Source organism: Equus asinus, chromosome 24 (assembly GCF_041296235.1).
Source record: "Equus asinus isolate D_3611 breed Donkey chromosome 24, EquAss-T2T_v2, whole genome shotgun sequence".
Lineage (NCBI taxonomy): Eukaryota > Metazoa > Chordata > Mammalia > Perissodactyla > Equidae > Equus > Equus asinus.
The window spans coordinates 19,331,248-19,352,219 of NC_091813.1; the positions used below are offsets into that span (position 1 = coordinate 19,331,248).

The 20,972-nt window shown below is 39.2% G+C and overlaps 3 long non-coding RNA genes across 3 annotated transcripts in view; 2 read left to right on the forward strand and 1 right to left on the reverse strand.

Annotated features, from left to right (window-relative positions):
* LOC139041825 (uncharacterized) overlaps positions 1 to 14,284 on the forward strand; it is a 79,250-nt gene extending 64,966 nt beyond the window's left edge. Inside the window, exons 3-5 of the long non-coding RNA XR_011497804.1 lie at positions 9,831 to 9,878; positions 13,081 to 13,152; positions 14,147 to 14,284. This is a non-coding gene — a long non-coding RNA (uncharacterized lncRNA). The remainder of the gene's footprint in view (positions 1 to 9,830; positions 9,879 to 13,080; positions 13,153 to 14,146) is intronic.
* Positions 1 to 20,972, reverse strand: part of LOC123280438 (uncharacterized) — a 32,892-nt gene that overhangs the window by 5,788 nt on the left and 6,132 nt on the right. Inside the window, exon 2 of the long non-coding RNA XR_011497803.1 lies at positions 278 to 333. This is a non-coding gene — a long non-coding RNA (uncharacterized lncRNA). The remainder of the gene's footprint in view (positions 1 to 277; positions 334 to 20,972) is intronic.
* Positions 15,191 to 17,021, forward strand: LOC139041826 (uncharacterized). Its single transcript, XR_011497805.1, has 3 exons — positions 15,191 to 15,307; positions 16,280 to 16,499; positions 16,762 to 17,021. It is a non-coding gene; the product is annotated as an uncharacterized lncRNA (long non-coding RNA).

A 20,972-nucleotide genomic window follows, 5' to 3' on the forward strand; every position in this document is an offset into this window, starting at 1 on the left:
CCAACCACCTCTAGGGTTTGACTGCAAGCAGTGAAAACAAACTCTGCCCAGTTAAATATAAAAAAAGTTTGTTGGAAGGATACAGGTTAGCTCACAGAATCGAAGGGAAAGCTGCTGAGGAGCCCTGGGAAGGAGGATCCCAGAGCAGTTCCGGGGATCTCGGTAGGAGGAGCGTCCTCAGAAAGCTCGTTGGAATGGATCTGCACCCACTGTTTTCTGTCTCAGCATCACTCTGCTCAGGATTCAGATTCCCAGGCAGAGAGTTCACAGGTCACACCTTGAGTAGGGCGGTCTGGGTATCTTCACCGGAAGTATCATGAAGAAGGCAGGCAGCTGGGAAGACATAGATTCCCAAAGGAAAGTCAAGGTGTGGGTACCAAAAAGAGAAAACGATTCTGAGAAGCAAAGGCAGTACAGGTTCTTAGATTCTAACAAGTAGCATACCATAACTACTATAACATTTATTTGTATTTGCTATATATGGCTTTGATCATTAATAGTTAAAACATTCATATGGGAGGATATTGTAACCAGAAAGGCTTTCATTAAGAATAACGAATAAGAAAAACAAGGTCATTTCTTATTTATTCTATTTCTCTTCTGCATCCACTCCTAAGCTTTCAAAGGAACATGAAAACCTTATATGGAAAATTTCTTTGCACTTGAATAAGTATAGACTACAAGCCAGGAGACCTAGATTGTATTTCCAGTTTCTCTAAGATGCTAGGAGATCTTGATGAATTGAATCTTTTTAGGGTTCCGTTTCTTCATTTGTAAAGTGAAGGTCTTAGAGTACAATAAATTCCAGCTACCGCTTTCCTTCTACGGTTAGATGACAGAAGGCAGAGCTCTCTGCTATTGGTTTCTGCCTGGGTCAGACCCTTTCCCAGGGTCAGGCCACTCGACAGAAGAGCCATGGGCCTTGCTTATATTTCCTGGAGGTTGACTAGCGGTGGGAGAATATCCAGCCCTTGCTGAGGAGTTGGGATGAGTTCATTCATTCATCCACTAATTCAGTCAATCAATCATTTGCCAAGCCTACAACATGCCAAGAAATAGGGGATGACGGCGAGAGCCACTACTCTCAGGAAGTTCACAGATTTTAGTTCATAGTAATTCCTAAGTAAGAAACATGATCTTGTGAATTTGAAGAAACCTGAAGAAAAAAGAGAAAGAGTCATAGTGATTGGGTATTCATCAGGGCTTATGGGAGCAAGGAAGCACTCTCTCCCATAGGAGAGGCTCGGAGGACCAGGGATGGTTCTGAGGGAACTTAAAAAATAAAAAGGAGTTTGGTTCACTCATTCAACAGTTTTGGAGCACCTTTGTGAAGGCACTGTGTTAAGCAATGGAAATTGGCCAGGAAAATGAAAGATAGGCTAGAAGATGGGCGTGAAGGAGGAAGGAGGAGAGGAAAGAAAAGACGTTTTAGGCAGAAATGTCAAGAAACAGCACATCTGCAGTTATCACTACATAAAAACAGAATAATGCTAACACTTAGTGCCTGTTCTTTGCTAGGCACAATTTTAATTGCTTTCCATGTACCAATTTATTTTTGAGACTGGAATTGTTATTATTCCTTTTACAGCTGAGAAAACTGTAGAGAGTTTAAGCAGCCACCCAGGGTAACGTAGCAAGAATACAGCAGGTTTGGGATTTGAACCCAGACAAGTGAAAGTTTCCAGGGTCTGGGTGTTTAAACACCGTGCTGTACCACCTCTCTGCACATATGGAAGAGCTGAACAACCAGCCAGTGTAAATTTAGTAGGGCTGGTCTATTTTAGACCAATTCAAAGTACAGAGCCAGTTTAAAAGAATAAATTAGTACCCACAGCTATAAATATTCTTCTTAAAATTACACTATCATTTCCTTTATATAGCTTCTTCTTTTATCCTAGGTCTAAATGTCCCCCAAATTCAGCCTTTGTGACAGAACCTATGGCCAGAAATTAATATTTGGCTAGAAGGGGGAAAAATCTGATCTATTTGGGTTTTCTTGAGTTAGAAAAAGAAAATTTCTTTTGAAAATTAAAAAGTGTGGTTATTTTGTTTGTATGAAGAATAGTAATTTGGGTTCATAATAATTCCTAAGTGAGAAACAAGATCTTATGAATTTGAAGAAAACCTGAAGGATAATAAATTCATGTACTATTGTAAGATAATCCAGTCACATTTTTTCTTTCAGATTTAAGTTGTAACATTATCATTGAGTTATAAACTTTTTTATTCAATTACAGGGTCTTTTGTTTTCTTAGTACCGCCAGTTTTTATAACTACGAATTTATATAAATACATTATCTGGAGACACACAGTCATGCAACCAATTTTTGGGGTTTTGTTGGTTTTTAATTGGTAACTAAAAGAATTTAGGGACTAAAACCATTAAAAATTAAACAGCATGACATACCCAATCTCATAATAGAGTTACACGGCACAAACAATTTTGAGTGCTCATGAAAGAGATAACTTTTTGGTCACTATAGAATTATTTTCCATTAAATAATGAGAATCTTAAGTCTAAAGCCTGAATTTTTCTCTCAGGATTCTTTCTAGACCCTGAAACCCACAGACATGTTTCCTTCCTCTGAACTTCCATGACATCCACTGCCTCTTCAGTGTGTCTTTGGCCTTGTCATACCCTGCCTGAATGACATGTGACTGTTGTTTATGTTTATGGTGTTATTACCTGGCGGGAGTGTACGACTGGCCAAGATGGGGCCAGTGATTCGAATTCCTCTGTGCCCTCTAGGGCAACCTAGCACATGGTAGGCCCTGAGCGAATATGTGTTAATGAGATATTTGAGCAACAAGATACCACACTGGGTAACTTAGGCTAAAATATTTCATTTGAGAACATTATTTAAACAGTCTGGCAGTTTATGTTGAATCAAATGGGTTACTTCAAAGTGCCAGTTCACATTAACTGTCTACTCCACACACAAATATATCTGATTAAATGCACTAAGGAAGTCAGATTTAAATCAAACAGTTGTTTTAACTGTAAAAACAGTGTTGACACATGTGGGCCATGTCATCTATTTCCTTTATGTATTTTTTTCTCAGCATCCAGTACACTCCCGGGAAAAGCCCGTTAAATGCTGTGTGATTTTGAACGTATAGCCATATGACTACAGCTTTGCAAAACTTGTTTAATCATGGTTTCCACAAATGTATTCTGATAGACTTCTACACCTCCTTTTAATACTCTGTCTCTCTCTTTTTTTTTGGTGAGGAAGATTGTCCCTGAGCTAACATCTGTAGCAATCTTCCTCTATTTTGTATGTGGGACCTTCCACAGCATGGCTTGATGAGCGGTGTGTAGCTCTGTGCCCGAGATTTGAAGCCATGACCCTGGGCTACTGAAGCAGAGCGTGTGAACTTAACCACCATACCACTGGCCCGGCTCCAACACTCTACTTTTAATAAATAATTTGAAGCAGAAAAAAATCAATAGTCCTCAACTAATGTTAGAAAGGAAAAAAAAAAAATCTCTTTTCTGATAAGTAAGTCTCATTTCTAATATGTCACTAAATTCCAATTCTTCTCTTTCTTTTTGGACTTTCTACTGGTTTTTGGAGTGTTGTATGAATGTGGCTGATGGATCTAGAAGTTAAGTTTTGCCATTAATACAATGTTTAATAATGTCAAAGTTTGTCTGGCATCTGGAATTAAAATAAAACCTCCAAATAGTATTTTCATACCTATTTCATACCATGTCCATACAAATAGTTTTCCAAACTCACTTTTCACAAGTGACAAACACACTGGCCTTGATACAGAGTGCTCGCCCTCTGGGACTTTGCCAACCTATGAATATGTATGGCAGACAGGAACTTTGAGGCATTGGATCTGGTAAACAGATTTCAAATGCTTAGTTTATATCACAATTCCCTTGGAAGTTTTGTAACATTATGATAAAACAGAAACTCATACATGGCAAGACAATTGTCTTTTTATGAAAGGCAGCTCTCTGTCTAGCTCCAATGATTCCATTTGCATCGAATAAAAAGTCCACAGCGAACACAGAGCATGTTGTGCGGTGTTTTAACAAGAGCCTGACCTTGCAGACACCAGCCTCACAGCCAAGCAGCGCCAGCCTTGGGCAGGCAGTGATTGCCCTGGGCCCTGTGGTCAGTCAGGGCTCGAGGCCTGGAGCCGGCTCTCCAGCCCATGTGGTTCTGCTGAGAGAAGGACAGTGATGAACATTTCAAAATCAAAGACATTTTTAAGTGTATGGCAGTTTGCTGAGCTTAAGCCACAAGTTACTACACAGCTGTAAATTAAGCCCCAGCTACACCAATCAAGGTTGTTCCATGGTAGTATTTTCCAAATTTATTGACAATGAAAGATGGTCAAAATTTTAGTGTTCTTGTATGCTTGGATGAAGGTACATGGTAAAGAAATGACCTCACGTAGACCTTAAACTTACACAATGTTTTATATGTCAATTATATCTCAAGAAAAAAATATTAAAAATTTAAAAATTGGAAAAAGAAATGACCTCACGAATTGAATTCTGCAAGAAATGGTTAAAATTTGATTTATGGCTTTAAAAAAACTATACTCAGGCTCTAATAACAATAATAACAAATTAGAGAAATTAAATCATTTTAATTATGAGTAAAAAGAACAATATATAAAGTTAAAGTAAACACGCATTTTATAATTTTGTTAGAAAACATGTCGTACAAAAAGACCCCAACATTTTAAATCAGTAAACTTATTTCTTTCTTAATTACCAAGTACTTATTTAATATTAGGAATAATATTCTTGATTCGTACTTTAAATATATTTCAAAACTTTGTTTTTATGATATGGAATTTGAAAAATAAAAGCCATTTTACACAGCTCTATTGAAGAAAAGAGAAGACTTGAACACTATTTTTCAATAGTCGGGAATCTCGAATCATGCTGATCTGCATCTTCAGCTGGGACCTTGTTTTAGAACTCCAGGCCCAAACAGCCAACTGCTTCCCTGGGCTCCGCTTGGCTCTCTCGCGGGAATTTCAGATTCAGCACGCCCCCGCTGAACTCCGTGTGCCTTCACCCACACACGCTCGCTGGGTCTCCCAGGTAGCTTCTCAGGTAAACGGCACCACCAGCTGCTCAAGCCAGAAACCTGGGCTGGTTCTGAACTCTTCCTCAGCCCTGAAGTCCACTCAGTCCCCAAGCTCCATCCCTTGTTCTTCCAAATAGCTCTTGCATCCATCCTCCCGCGCTGCTCCCTGGCCTCTGCTCACTTCTCCTGCCTTATCCACCACCTCTCCTCCCACCTGTCCTCAGGGCACAGTGAGCCTTGCCCAGACCCTTCAGTGTGCAGTTCTCTTCCGTTTCAGGCCCCTATCCATGCTGTTCCACCTGGAGCACCTTCACCACTGGTTTACCTAGCTACTGCCCACCCCTTCAGGTCTCAATTAGATACTGCTGTTTTCAGGAAGCCTCTTCCGGCACGCCCATTCACTTCCATGTCCTCTAGGTCAACCTGCCACGTGGTAGGCCCTAGGTAAATGTGCTCTGAGACACTTGTCAGCTAGATAGCACAAAGCCTTGTTCAGGCTAGAAAACATCATTCTCCCTCTGTTCCTCCTCTGTGCTCCCCATATCTCCCCAATATTGTGCGTTTGTTTTAAAGGTCTATTGACTTGTCTATGTTCCTACTGGATCATTATCTATCAAAGAACTCTTTCTTACCTATCAAAGAACCTGGCACCTGTTAGGTACCATAAATATGAAGTAATTAACATATAGTCCATCAGAATCCCTGAACCTTTTTTACCCCACATTCTTGCAAAGACTTTATTTCCACAATTTGAAACTTTGAGGAAATTTTCCCACAAATTAATTATCCTAATCTCTTTTAGTTTTACGATTTAACCTTCTCGTATTTCTCTATCCTGACAAGATGATTCTTTTTTTTTTTATTGAGTTATTGATAGGTTATAATCTTGTGAAATTTCAATTGTACATTAATGTTTGTCAGTCATGTTGTAGGTGCACCACTTCACCCTTGGTGCCCACCCCCCACCCCACCTTTCCCCTGGTATCCACTAAACTGTTCTTGGTCCATAGTTTTAAATTCCTCATATGAGTGGAGTCATACACAGATTATCTTTCTCTCGCTGGCTTATTTCACTTAACATAATTCTCTCAAGGTCCATCCATGTTATTGCAAATGGAATGATTTTGTTCTGTTTTGCAGCTGAGTAGTATTCCATTGTATATATGTACCACATCTTCTTTATCCATTCGTCTGTTGCTGGGCACTTAGGTTGCTTCCATGTCTCGGCTATTGTAAACAGTGCTGCAATAAACATTGGGGTGCACAGGACTTTTGGGATTGCTGACTTCAGGCTCTTTGGATAAATACCCAGTAGTGGGATGGCTGGATCGTATGGTAGTTCTATTTTTAGTTTTTTGAGGAATCTCCATACTGTTTTCCATAGTGGCTGCACCAGTTTGCATTCCCACCAGCAGTGTATGAGGGTTCCTTTTTCTCCGCAACCTCTCCAACATTTGTTGCTATTAGTTTTAGATATTTTTGTCATTCTAACGGGTGTAAGGTGATATCTTAGTGTAGTTTTGATTTGCATTTCCCTGATGATCAGCGATGATGAGCATCTTTTCATGTGCCTATTGGCCATCAGTATATCTTCTTTGGAGAAATGTCTGTTCATGTCTCCAGCCCATTTTTTGATTGGGTTGTTTGATGTTTTGTGATTGAGTTGTGAGAGTTCTTTATATATTAAGGATATTAAGCCTTTGTCAGATATATGACTTGCAAATATTTTTTCCCAGTTAGTGGGTTGTTTTTTTGTTTCAATCCTGTTTTCATTTGCCTTGAAGAAGCTCTTTAATCTGATGAAGTCCCATTTGTTTATTCTTTCTATTGTTTCCCTTCTCTGAGAAGGCATGGTGTCCGAAAAGATCCTTTTAATACTGATGTCAAAGAGTGTACTGCCTATGTTTTCTTCCAGAAGCCTTATGGTTTCAGGTCTCACCTTTAGGTCTTTAATCCATTTTGAGTTTATTTTGGTGAATGGTGAAAAAGAATGGTCAATTTTCATTCTTTTACATGTGGCTTTCCAGTTTTCCCAACACCATTTGTTGAAAAGACTTTCTTTTCTCCATTGTATGCCCTCAGCTCCTTTGTCAAAGATAAGCTGTCCATAGATGTGTGGTTTTATTTCTGGGCTTTCAATTTTGTTCCATTGATCTGTGCACCTGTTTTTGTACCAGTACCATGCTGTTTTGATTACTGTAGCTTTGTAGTATGTTTTGAAGTCAGGGATTGTGACGCCTCCCGTTTTGTTCTTTTTTCTCAGGATTGCTTTAGCAATTCGGGGTCTTTTGTTGCCCCATATGAATTTTAGGATTCTTTGTTCTAATTCTGTAAAGAATGTCATTGGGATTCTGATTGGGATGGCGTTGAATCTGTAGATTGCTTTAGGTAGAATAGACATTTTAACTATGTTTATTCTTCCAATCCATGTACATGGAATGTCTTTCCATCTCCTTATGTCGTCATCCAATTCTCTCAGAAAGGCCTTGTAATTTTCATTATATAAGTCCTTCACTTCCTTAGTTAAATTTATCCCAAGGTATTTTATTCTTTTTGTTGCGATTGTGAATGGTATTGTATTCTTGAGTTCTTTTTCTGTTGGTTCATTACTGGCATATAGAAATGCTACTGATTTATGCAAATTGATTTTATACCCTGCAACTTTGCTGTAGTTGTTGATTACTTCTAACAGTTTTCCAATGGATTCTTTGGGGTTTTCTATATATAAGATCATGTCGTCCTGACAAGATGATTCTTAATTTTAACTCAAGGTTCCCTCTGTGAGCCCCACTCTATTGCACACCTTCAGTGAACCTGCTTTTAGATCTTCAGTATTTTACATCATACATTTAACTAAGGACAACATCAGATAGCACCAGGTCCTGTGTCCTTCCTGGGGAACAGACCTCCAAGTCGCCTCCCCACCTAGGGAGCTTGTGCTCGCATCTGGTCCTCTGCTGCCACTTGGCTCCCTCTCCACAGCTTCTCTGCCGAATCTGCGCCTCTGGACTCCCAGCTTCTTCTACCTGGCACCTTGTAATTGGCTTGAATTTGGCTTCTTGTCTGTGTTCTCGCCTCCAGGCCCTGAGCTGAGGTGTGCGTGCTGCTTGTCTGGTCCCGATCCCACCACGCTCAGGGCAGGCGTGCAGCTGCCACCGTCCGTACTGCAGTGAGCGCTTCACTTTTCAGAGTTGCTCCCATCAACTGTCCCATCTGATCCTCCTGGCAGCCGGGGAGGGAAAGGCGTCCGTCATTTTCAAGTCCTCTCTTTGTGATAAGGTTGCAAATTTAGTATCTTTGTCTCTCATAAATGACTTACTCTTTCTCACCTACTGGGTAGAGAGTGTATTTTAAATTTATGGATTTACTATAACTGAGTTTTTTGTGGTTTAATCAGTCTCTTTTGGACATGTCAATTTCTTTTGTGAAAATGCTAATTATTTAAGATTTTCTCTTCTTCCCCTTACTCAACTCCAAGACACTGTCATGATGTCATGTGAGGGAGTTGGTGATGGGGAGAGTGGTGGTATGGACGGGCTTTGGATTTGGATGGTGACCTCAGTGGACCCTTTCCGGTCTCTACAGTTGAGTGCCTGGTCTGGTTCCTGGACTTGTGACTGCCAGTAGCTCACAGTCCCATTTGCCCTGTGGGTCACTGTGTGAGCACCCACCACTGGATCATTTGCTTCTTTGCCTCATTCCTGGATCTTGTCAGGCCACTGGGCCTTCTTGGATCTTTGCTTCCCCCACCGGGACACACAGACACTTCTGGAGCCCCTGCTCACTGCACACCAGCCAGGAGAGCAAGGAGACCAGACTCTTTGGTCTAGGTAACGTCGCTCCACCTAGTGCCATTGCTGAGCCACTCGGCCCGTGTCTCCGCCCTGGTGCCACAGAGGAAGCAAAGCAAAGGCCCTCTGCTTTCAGGGTTCTCCTACATAGTAAAAGGAGCATGCCTTCGGGCAGGGCTCCTGCCTGCAAGGGGATGGTCAGGAGTGAGTCTACTATCCTCTCTCTGTTTCTCTTTGCTGCAAATCTCCCCTGAGCCGAGAGAGAGAGCCTGACCCCTCCTTCTCCTTCTCTGTGATCTTCCCAAGGTACGAGGTCTTCCTTCGGATCTCATCCTGAATTCTGTCTATCTGGGCATTTGATAACTTCCATGGACAAAGTCCACATGGAGCTAAAAAAAATTTAGAAAATTGTGGAGTCTTTCGACAAAGCCTGGATTTCAGGATTATTTTCTTGCTGCAAACTCAAAACTTCTGCTTTAGATATTAAAAGCTGAATATCAAAACTCTCTTTATTTTTGTGTTCCAGCTATAATACAATCCTAATGCCTTGGGCAGAATGAGCAAAGGTCACATGCTAAGAAACGCGAAGGAGAAAAACTCATTAATATATAAAAATATTCCCATTACAGCATTGATTTGGAGAAAACATATTAACTATAGCAAAATTTCACTAATTTGGACCGAATGGTGAAGACAGTCTGAATTAGCAAAATGTTTAAGTTATTGACTATTGCTAAAGAAAAGTAATATTAAAGTATATAGAAATAAAATAAAATACTTATAGATTAAAAAGTACTTAAAATATTAAAGATAAGAAAGGGACAACTGGTATTGAACATTTGGAAGGGCTGGGCTCTAGATATTTTGTGTGTGTGTATATACATTACTCATACATGTAGATACACATACGTGTTACACATCCATGTAGATACGTATGTTACATATATGAACCAATTTATCTTAACAATTGATTTTACAGAGGAGAAAGCAACACAGAAAGATTGACTTTCCCAATGTCAAATAGCTGGTAAGTTGTTTTGCTACATTTGCCGGGCTTTGGAATCCCAATGGATGACTTTCATAAATCGATCTTTAAAAAATAAATTCTATGAAGAGAACTTTAACCAATAAATGAAAAAAATTCAAGTAATATATTTTCTATAGAAATGACAATTCTTGAAAATGTTTTATTCTGGTATTGGAGTTAAAAATTTCCATTTTTTTATTTTCTTAAACACTTCATAAATTTTACAATAAAAATTTTAGCTTCTGGTTTACCTGGCTATTCAGAAAATCCGTCTTAGAAAGATTCGCCTTAATACATTTTTACTGTATGATTTCCAGAGAAATAAATGTAATCTTTTCTTATGATATTTGCCATTTTATCCACTTTCTCTGGGTATTTTGTAATTACAAGATGTCAAAATATTTAGTCAATTCACTAAAAATTAAAAAAAAGCAGTCAAAGGTCACAGACACGTAGCATCACTTAACCAAATAGCCACCTGAACTGACTGAATTGGCACTATGTAGAAAAATTCAAATTTTCAGACTCTAGATTTAATAGTAAGATACATAGAAACAAAATATGTGTGTAAATTACTTGCTTTACAGAAAAGGCTTAATGTTCAATAGAGGCAGATGAGCCTATATTCTTAGACTAAAAATGCCTTTTGAAAATTGGAACTATAAAAAAATCAAAATTTTATAATAGCAAGTTATAACAAAAATAATTTTATAATTCTGAAATAGACAAAAAGGCAGGAAAAGAATGATTTAAAAATATTTTATTAAATTTGGTGCCCAGATCTTGGTTTCTAATATCATTCTCCAGTATAAGAAACCCAGAGATCCCTGGAGAAATGGCCGATTCTAGGATGGGGGCAGGGAATACACATGATGAGCTGGGGTAGCTTATATGCCAGAAAGTAAGGAAATGCTTAAAAACACGCACATACACTCACAACGATAAGTGTGTGACAAAGGGACACAGTAGCCAACTGAAAGGGCTCCTAATGGCCAAAGCTGGGACAATTTGAGCAACAAAATAAAATAGTGCTGTATAGGATTATATCCAAAGTGTAAAATAAATATCCATGAATCATACTGATAGAACTAAATGATTGATTGAATGAATGAATGAATGAATGAATGAATAAATAAATAAATAGAGGTGAAGAGACAGATCTCCCATGCAGAATTCAAAATAATTTCTGTAAATACTCCACCTGAAGGACATGGAGCATAATTCTCCACTCTGTAAATCAGAGTTTCAGACAGAGCTTTCCTTCCAGAGGGGACTGTATGGAAAGGAAGGAAACAGTAACTTCGTACTGGAGAAGCCTGACGAACACCGCCTCAGCCAGGGGGATCAGGGTTAACATCCACAGTGAGAAATCATGTGTGTACTCTGTACTTTTGATGTAATGGGAGGAAAACGGCACTTTACCTCTGTGATCTTCCTCCCCAAAGCCCTTAACCCGAGTTCAGTCATGAGAAAGACGTCAGACACGTCCCAATCGGGACACATTCTACAAAATAACTCACCAGTGCTCCTCAAAACTGTAAAGGTCATTAAAAACAAGGAAGGTCTGAGACACTGTCACAGCCAAGAGAAGCCTAAGGAGACCTGACAACTAAATGCGCCATGGGATCCTGGATGGGATCCTGGAACAGGAGAAGGACACTAGGTAAGAACTAAGGACATCTAAATAAAGTACGGACATTACTTAATAACAGTGCATCAATGTTTGTTTATTAATTGTAACAGATGCACCATGCCAATTTCAGATGTTAATAATACGGGAAACTGGGGGTGAACCCTCTGTGCTATCTTCACACTTTTCTGCAAATCAAACTATTCTAAAATAAAAAGCATTCTAAAAAAGCTACATGTGGATATCACATTGGACAGCACAGTCTATATCCAACTACTAATATTCAGGAAGCACGTAGGACTGAAAAACATGTTAAACTCTACCACAGGATACACTCAGCGAAACCCGGGCTGTAGAAAAGACCACAGGACAAATGACCCAGTTTCTTCCGCAGATAAATTTCAAGGGGAAAAAAGAGAGAGCTGAAGATTAAAATAGAATTTAGAGACATTTCAACCAATTGTGATGTGTGGAACTTATTTGAATACTGATTGAAACAAGCTGCAAAAAATTATAATATTATAAAACAGTTGGAAATGTGAACACACACTGAATATTTGATGATATTAAGGAATTACTGTTAATTTTATTTTGGGTGTGCTAATGCCATTGTGGTTATTTTTTCAACATCTTTATCTTTTAGAGATACATATTGAAATATTTAAGGATAAAATTATGTGATTGCTGATGTTTGCTCCAAAATAATATGGAATAAGGGAGAGTTGGGGGGGCACAGGGAAGCTGAGTTAGATGTATGGGGACTCTTTATACTGTCTCATATGCCTGAGTACATGTTTAAAATTTTCCATAATAAAATGTTAAATGAAATAAAAACTACAAAGTGAAAATAACTGCCTAATAAGCTTTACCGTATAGTACTCTATTTCTAAATAGTAAAGTGTTTTCCACCTACACATCACCAATTCTCAAAATAGCAGCTTGAAGATAGAAAGTGACATTTAAGCTGTGTCTACAGAAGCCAAAAACCTACTGGTTGATTTGATTAATTCAGACAAAGAGCTAGTCAGTTTAGAAGAGGAAAAAAAAATGAAACTGCTCAGTTTGCTGAGTTTCCTGAATAGTATCTTGTATAGCGCTCTGCACATAATAAGAGAGTAGTATTTGCTGGTCAAGAAATCAGTGAATTTAGCATTTGCTCTGGCACCTCAATGAAGACATGATCTGGCAGTCAACAACAAACATAAGAGAACGCGGAGACAAAGGTAGAAGGCTAGCTCTGGGCAAGACTGTGCAGAAGGCAACATTTACCTCCCAAGTACTCCTGTGCGACGGACGTCACTGTAAACACACGAAGAGGATGACGAGAGCCAGATCACAAAACTAGCATTAGACTAAGTTTTGATCAAATTCTACCAAGGGTTATAACAACCGATACTTGTGCTGAATTGACGCTTCAACGATTTACATATTGCATATATTTTTAGGCCTAATGTAAGGACCCGAATGTAGAGAACCCTTTAAAATCTACAAAGCACCATCATATTGCAATATATCATGTTACCTCATTTGGTGAATCAGACAAAAATAGGTAACACTATCTCTGTTTTTCAGGTGGAGAACAGGCTCCAGGAGGGCTGCCAGCGTTGTCAGTGCCAGAAGCAAAGGAAGGGGGCTGGAACCCAGGTGTGCTGGCTCCCAGGCCTGCGCCTTCGTTACACTCTGCTGTCTCTTAAGGGGAGACTCGTAACACGTTCTTGTTGCTTCTACTCAGATTGTGGTGGAAAGAAAGTTGGCGTGAATAAAGATTGCTAGTTTAGGAACACAATCTTCCCTTTCGTCAGTTTCTAGTATTTAAATCATATCTGTAAACTGGTGCTTCTTTTTTTTTTTTTAAAGATTGGCACCTGGGCTAACAAGTGTTGCCAATCTTCCGGTTTTTTTTTTTCTGCTTTATCTCCTCAAAACCCCCCTGTACACAGTTGTATATCTTAGTTGCATGTCCTTCTAGTTGTGGGATGTGGGACGCCGCCTCAACATGGCCTGACGAGCGGCGCCATGTCTGCTCCCAGGATCCGAACCCCGGGCCACCGCAGGGGAGCGTGCGAACTTAACCACTCAGCCACGGAGCCGGCCCCTGGTGCTTCTTTTTAATGACTGTATTTATAAATAGTCAATATTCTGGGCAAAGTAATGCTCCATTAATATTACATTCTGTTTGTTCAGTGATGCACAGCTGAACCCCAGAAATTAAGCTCTGTGAGGATACTAAACTTTCTTCTCACATTATTAAATTCTTTGATGTTGAAAAAGAATATGTATTAAAGTATATTAAAATATTTTATAATAATTTTATAATGTCAATTAATACAAAGCTCATTATTCTGGCCCATTATTTGGCCAAGGGTTTTATCCTTTCAGGGCATCTTCCTCAGGAAGGACTGCAATTTGTCCTCTGTAGATTTAGTCCATTTATTTATCACGCCTTCACTGCTGCTTGAATCCATTTTCCATCATAATAGCTTATGTGTGACTTTCTCACTGCCAGCCAATGATCATTTCCATTCAAACTATTTTAAACGATGTTTTAGAGTTAATCCATCCCTGGCCTTTGCACACATTCTACATCTTTTTCTAACTTTCCCCAATGACTCGCTTTTGCCTTTGTTTTTAATTAAAGGTTCCTCTTACGATTTCTTCCTGACTGGCCCCTTTGGAGCTAGACAGATGCTTGTTTTGCATAGCAGCACGTCCAGCTGAGAACAAAAGTATAGACATGCGTTGCAACAAGGTTTAAGTGGATTTAATCAGAACGCAGTTCACCAGTTGAAATAGCTCCATGATTCAAGGCCCACATAAGAACTTCACATTGTATGTTCAGCAAAGTGAACAAACCAAGTCATCAAACACTGTACCAGTATACATGGAGGTACTTCCCACGTCCTTTCCCCGATCCACTGCAAATAGTCTGATCACGCGAGAACACGCCCCCCGAGGGGACGCCAAAGTGTATTTTCCCACTTTCTCTCCTGCAGGATAATTAAGCCAGGAGGATCTGTGACGTCCCTTCACAAACACAAACTGAGGGAACTGAAGGAGCTGAACTAGGAGAGGCTGCTGGGTTGGAAAAAATGCCTCGTGGGCTGTGAAGAGCGGCAGTGTTTTTACCTGGGAGAGCCCCAGAAACTTGGGTGAGGGTCAAAGACGAGGACTTGGTGCTGAGGTTTGGGGAATTTGATCTTCCTGGAGCATTCACACTAGGGAGTTAAGGACACCATCTGCCTATGTCATCAGGTGACTCACATCCCTGCTTCACCTAGAGTATTAGTTTTTGTTTTGTTTTTTCTTTCTTGGTGAGAAAGATTGGCCCTGAGCTAACATCTGTGCCCATCTTCCTCTATTTTGTATGTGGGATGCCGCCTTGGCATGGCTGGACAAGCTGTGCGTAGGTCCACCCAGGATCCGAACCCGCGAATCCTGAGACACCAAAGTGACGGGTGAGAACTTAACCTCTGCAGACACCAGGTCGGCCCTCAGGAATATCAGTTTTTTATTGCTGCAGTAACAAACTGACACAAACTTAGTGGCTTAAAGCAACACGAATTTATTATCTTACAGCTTTGTAGGTCAAAAGTCCAGTAAGAATCTCATTGGACTAAAATCAGTGTGTCGGCAGGGCTTTCGGAGGGCGGCAGAGCAGGCGGAATCTCTCCCACAAGTTTCACCCACCCTTCTTCTGTCACCACAGCTGACCACAGCCAGCAAATGTCTTTGCCTTTAAGGATTCATGCGATGAGTTGGGGCCCACCTGGACACTCCAGGATAATTTCCCCATCTCAAGGTTTGCAACCTTAATCATACCTGTAAAGTGCCAGGTTCTGAGGCTTAGGACATGGATTCCTTTGGGGGCCATTATCCTGCCTACCACACCGAGTGAAGAGCAGAGTGATAAGGGCTGGAGGTGCTTGTTCTTTCTGGCCTGCCCTCTCCAGCTTATCCCTATGTCTTAACCTACTGACTGAATCTGGGCCTACCACCATGCACCCCAACATATTCTAACCCTATACCCTTCTTATTGTTTAGTTTCAGCTCACCTGGCTGGAAAACCATACCGTTTATAATTTCCCCCATTATTCTTAACAATATCTAGGAGCGCGGAAAATTTATAAGAAATAAATTCCTTTTTGTGTTAACTGAAAAAAATGTTAATTCATTCTTAGTAAACATCTTACACCTACACATCAGCTACCTTCTGGGGGGGGAGGGGGCCAGAACTGGTTTCCAAAATTAAACATATTCATTACACTAGCACCATGAAACACGCCATAATATATTTAACAATTATAGCCAATTTGTATTCTTTGAATAAATAAAACTGTGAATAGATGGGTTTCTTCAGATGAGGTTCTCCAGGGAATTCCCGCCTCCCTTTTAGTCTGTGACTTGTGGCCTCAGGAGGACAGAAGATTATCTTATTGTGCTCTTAAATCCAAATAAGTAAATATTAATATTTTAATAATTTTTAAATAATTTAATTTAATAATTTTAATAATTAACAATATTTTCATAATTTTAATATTGCATATTAAAATTATGATAGTTTATTTTTAAAGAACTGTGTTAATACAAGTCTTGAAGTGTAGGATATAAATTTTGCTACAATTTTATTGATGAATGGAATTGGATTTTTTTACATTATATAACCTGCAGGCAAAATCAAATTTACCTTGAAGATAAACTTAACCTTCAAGGCCTCTAATTTTGTAATAGTATTATTTCATCATATTTTCTTTCTTTCATTTTTGTTTTTTAGGAAGATTAGCCCTGAGCAAACATCTGCCACCAATCCTCCTACCTTTGCTGAGGAAGACTGGCCCTGAGCTAACATCCGTGCCCATCCTCCTCCACTCTATGTGTGCGACGCCTGCCACAGCATGGCTTGCCAAGCGGTGCCATGTCCGCACGCGGGATCCGAAGTGGCGAACCCTGGGCCTTCAAAGCGGAACGTGCGCACTCAAGCGCTGCACCACCAGGTGGGCCCCTGATCATATTTTCTTAAAGAGGATCGCTAAAATTGCATATGTTTAGGACCTCATAAAACTTGGGTCCACCACTGACTGGAGGAGGTTTCTGTTTGAACTGCATAAGTGTTTAATAATCGTAATATTTTCTTAAAAATATATATATTTGGCCATATCATTTTGCTGTTTTCTACATTTTAAGTGTGATAGACTATTTTATTTGTCCACAATTTTTCATTTCTCTCCATCCCTGCCATGTTTCTTTGTAATGCAGCATCCTTTGTGGACCTACTGACTTTGAACTTGCTTTGCCAATGAATTGTGAGCAGATGATCAACGTGCCATGTCCCAGCAGAAAATTACAATGCCCTTGTGTGGTTTGGCTCCATCCCTCAACTTCTGCCCTCCGCTATGACTGTTGCAGGTGGCTGCTGCTTCAACCTGAGTCCCAGAATAAGACACATAGAGCCCAGACAAACTCAACACAAGCCCTCATGTAATGAGAGCAAGAAATAAATGTCTGCAGTTGCACTGAGATTTGGCCATTACTTGTTACTGTAGCAAAAGCCAGAGTGATGATTATTCCGCCTACTTTTCATTTCACCATAAGCTATCTATTCTCTCTCTCTCTCTCTCTCTCCATCTCTATCCACACTAGTATTTTCCTGGATTTACAGTATGTATATTACACTCTTTAGTTGCCTTTAACTAGCATACTTATTGACGGTTGCCAAGGACTGAGTCATTAAATGCATACCTTCTCTTCCCCGGAGACAATCCTTTGTAAGTGTTTTTTTCTTTTTTAAAGTAAATTAGCAGGTGTACACAAGGAAGGAAGCTTGCATCACTGGGGACTTCAGAAAATGCAAAATCCATCTCTGTCTGTTTTCTTGATGTTATTTTATAAAATATGTGAGGTTTTTTCCTAATTAACTTTAATTATGCCCCTATAGAATTAGTGCAAATTTCCGCTGCTTGTTTATCTGAAAACCCATTATGAGAAGTGAGGCTGTGTCCCCTGATGGGCACTATTTACATTTTAAAGCATCTAAACACAAGTTTCTTCTGCGGATCCTCTCCAATGTGGCCAAATTAATGTCATTTCAATTTTTACATTTCCACTAAATTTCCCCAATCAGTGATAACAGAAGTTGTTTGTGTGTGAGCTTATTAAATTTATTATTTCCTTAAACATACAAGATTATAAAAAAATCTATCCCTTATCTAAAAGGTGCTGTAATTCTAAAATATCAATCTCTCTTTTGACTCTCTGAAACGTATCGCTCTTGAGACACTGTAACATATATCTGTTGAAAACCTTTGTCAGAGGATGAGCTGTCTTTGAAAAGCAGCGAGATGTTCTCTTTATTTCACAGCTGCTTTGATGGGTCTGACTAAATGTGCACCCCTGGCCCTGTTTCAAACCACTCCTACATCTGAATTGTAAAAAAGTTTTATTTAAAAAAAATTTTTTTAGAAGTAACCAGTTGCAGTTATGTAAATCCTTAACGCTATTTAAAACATCCTAAATTTAAGCGAAGGAAAAAAGTAAAACAAAAAGTTAACATTCAATAAATTAGGTTAAACAATAATTCAGGATGTAGAGAATGCCAGAAATCGTCATACCTTTTTTTTGTGGTTTGTGTGTGTGTGTGTGTGTGTGTGAGTTCAAATGTATCCATACTGTAAATAAAAATGTCCAAAATAGGGGAAGAAAGACTTCAAGGGAGGTTATACCATAAATTATAGTAGGTACTCAACAAATGTTAAGAGAATAAATTGGACTGAGCTAAAGAAATGTGTCTTTTTTTTTAGGGAATAAGAAAATGAAAGAAGGCACTTTTGGAACATTGTGTGCATATCTAACTTTAGGTTAGGCTGACACCTATTTGGAATTGATAGTGAGAAGAATACATTTTATCGCTGGGCTATGTGTGTTTTTTCTTATATTAGATTGAATGCTCCTTTATCAAAGAGAACTTCTTCTTTTAGGTCAGACCAGTGGCGTGTACGAGGTCACCTGTGAACACTGTTGTCTGAGGCTGACTTCTGCATTCGCAAGGACAGTGCCGTGTAACTGACCGGGCCCTGGGCAGCCCCCGTCAACACTGGTTCTGAGTGTCAGTGAGCCTCAGGGCCAATCTCAGCTGTGGCATAGGCCAGGATGCTTTGGCCAAGGACTTATTCTTTCTAAACTTCAATTTCTTTACTTGTAAACAAGGGTAATGATGACCCATGACAAGACTGCTAGAAAATTTAACAGGATTCTGGAAGTAAAGTGTAATGGGCTGAATGGTGGTCTCCCAAAAGATACCAACGTCTCAATCCTTGAAGTCTGTGAATGTTACCTTATCTGGAGAAAAGGTCTTTGGATATTTAATTAAGTTAAGCATCTTAAGATGAGGCGATCATCCTGCTTTGGCCAGGTGGGCCCTAATCTTACAAGGGTCCTTATAAGAGTGAGCAGAGGAGCCGGCCAGGTGGTGCAGCGGTTAAGTGCGCACATTCAGCTTCGGCGGCCCGGGGTTCGCTGGTTCAGATCCTGGGTTCAGACATGGCACCGCTTGTCAAGCCATGCTGTCGCAGGCATCCCACATAGAAAGTAGAGAAGAAAATAGAACCCAGTAGAGGAAAGTAGAGCACAGATGTTAGCTCAGGGCCAGTCTTCCTCAGAAAAAGGAGGAGGATTGGTGACAGATGTTAGCTAAGGGCTAATCTTCCTCAAAAGAAAAGAAAGACTGAGGCAGAGGGATATTAGACAGGCAAAAAAGGAGAAGGTCATCGGAGGCAGAGATTGGAGGAAAGCAGCTACAAGTCACAAGTTTGGGTTTGTCACAATCTTGACGACAGTCTTCCTCAAGCAAGAAGAGGAAGATTGGTAACAGATGTTAGCTAAGGGTCAATCTTCCTCACCAAAAGCAGAAAAAAGTCAACAAAAGAGTTCAACATTATAAAAAAATATAATTTATATATTTGTGTACTTAAAACTATATATATGCCATCTGAAAATGTAAGATGTAACGTAAATTCTTAAAAGATAGATATAATGTATCCCGAATGTATCTTCAATTAATATTTTTAAAAATTATGCTTTGCCAAATTAGAAATATGTGTCAAAGCCTTAATATATATAATCTCTAACTCAGTTGTGCCATTTCTAGGGATCTCTCATAAGGAAAAAAATCTTAAATATGACCAAAGAAGTATACACAAAAATATGCATTGCAATATCGTTCATCATAATACAAATTTAGAACAACCTAAATGTCCAACAATAGAAGAATGAAGAATGGTCATGTAAATTATGCCACATCTAGATAACGGACTCATATGCAACAATTAAGAATGATCTTACAAAATATTTTTAATGATATCGGAAATACTTTTGAGAGTAAAAAATGGTATATAAAATTCATTCTGGGCAGAGGAACTGAATAGACATTTTTCCAAAGAAGAAATACAGATGGCCAACAGGTACATGAAAAGATGCTCAACATCACTAAACATCAGGGAGACGCAAATCAAAACCACAATGAGATATCACCTCACAACTATTGGAAAGGCTATCGTGAGAAAGACAAGAAATAGCAAGTGTTGGTGAGGATGTGGAGAAAAGGGAATGTTGATGGGAATATAAACTGGTGCAGCCACTATGGAAAACAGTATGGAAGTTCCTCAAAAAATTAGAAATAGAACTGCCATAAGATCCAGCAATTCCACTTCTGGGTATTCATCTGAAGAGAACAAAAACACTAACTTGAAAAGATATTGGCACCCCTGTGTTCACTGCAGCAATATTCACAACAGCCAAAATATAGAAACAACTTGAGTGTCCACTGTTGGATGAATGGATAAAGAAAATCTAGTGTGTATATATACAATGGAATATTATTAAGCCATGAAAAAGAAGGAAATCCTGCCCTTTGCAACAAAATGGATGGAAATTGAGGCCATTATGCTAAGTGAAATAAGTCAGACAAAGAAAGACAAATACTTTATGGTCTCACTTGTATGTGGGATCTAAAACAAGTGAACCCAGCAATACCGAGAACAGATTGGTGGTTGCCAGAGGAAGGGGGTCGGGGATGGGGGAAATGGGTGAAAGTGGTCAAAAGTACAAACTTCCAGTTATAAGATAAGTTCTGGAGATGTAATATACAGCATGGGGTCTATAATTAACAATACTGTATTGTATATTTAAAAGTTGCTAAGAGAATAGATCTTAAAAGTTCTCATCACAAGAAAAAAAAATGTGTGACTATGTGAGGTGATGGATGTTAACTAAACTTATTGGAGGAATCATTTTGAGATATATCATTATGTTGTAAGACCAAAATGAATACAATGTCATATGTCAATTATATCTCAATAAAACAGGAAAATAATTTATTTTATTTATAAAGTGTTTATTGCATCCAAATCAGAAAAGAAGAAATAAAATTATCCTGTTTGCAGATGACATGATCTTATCTGTAGAAAACCCTA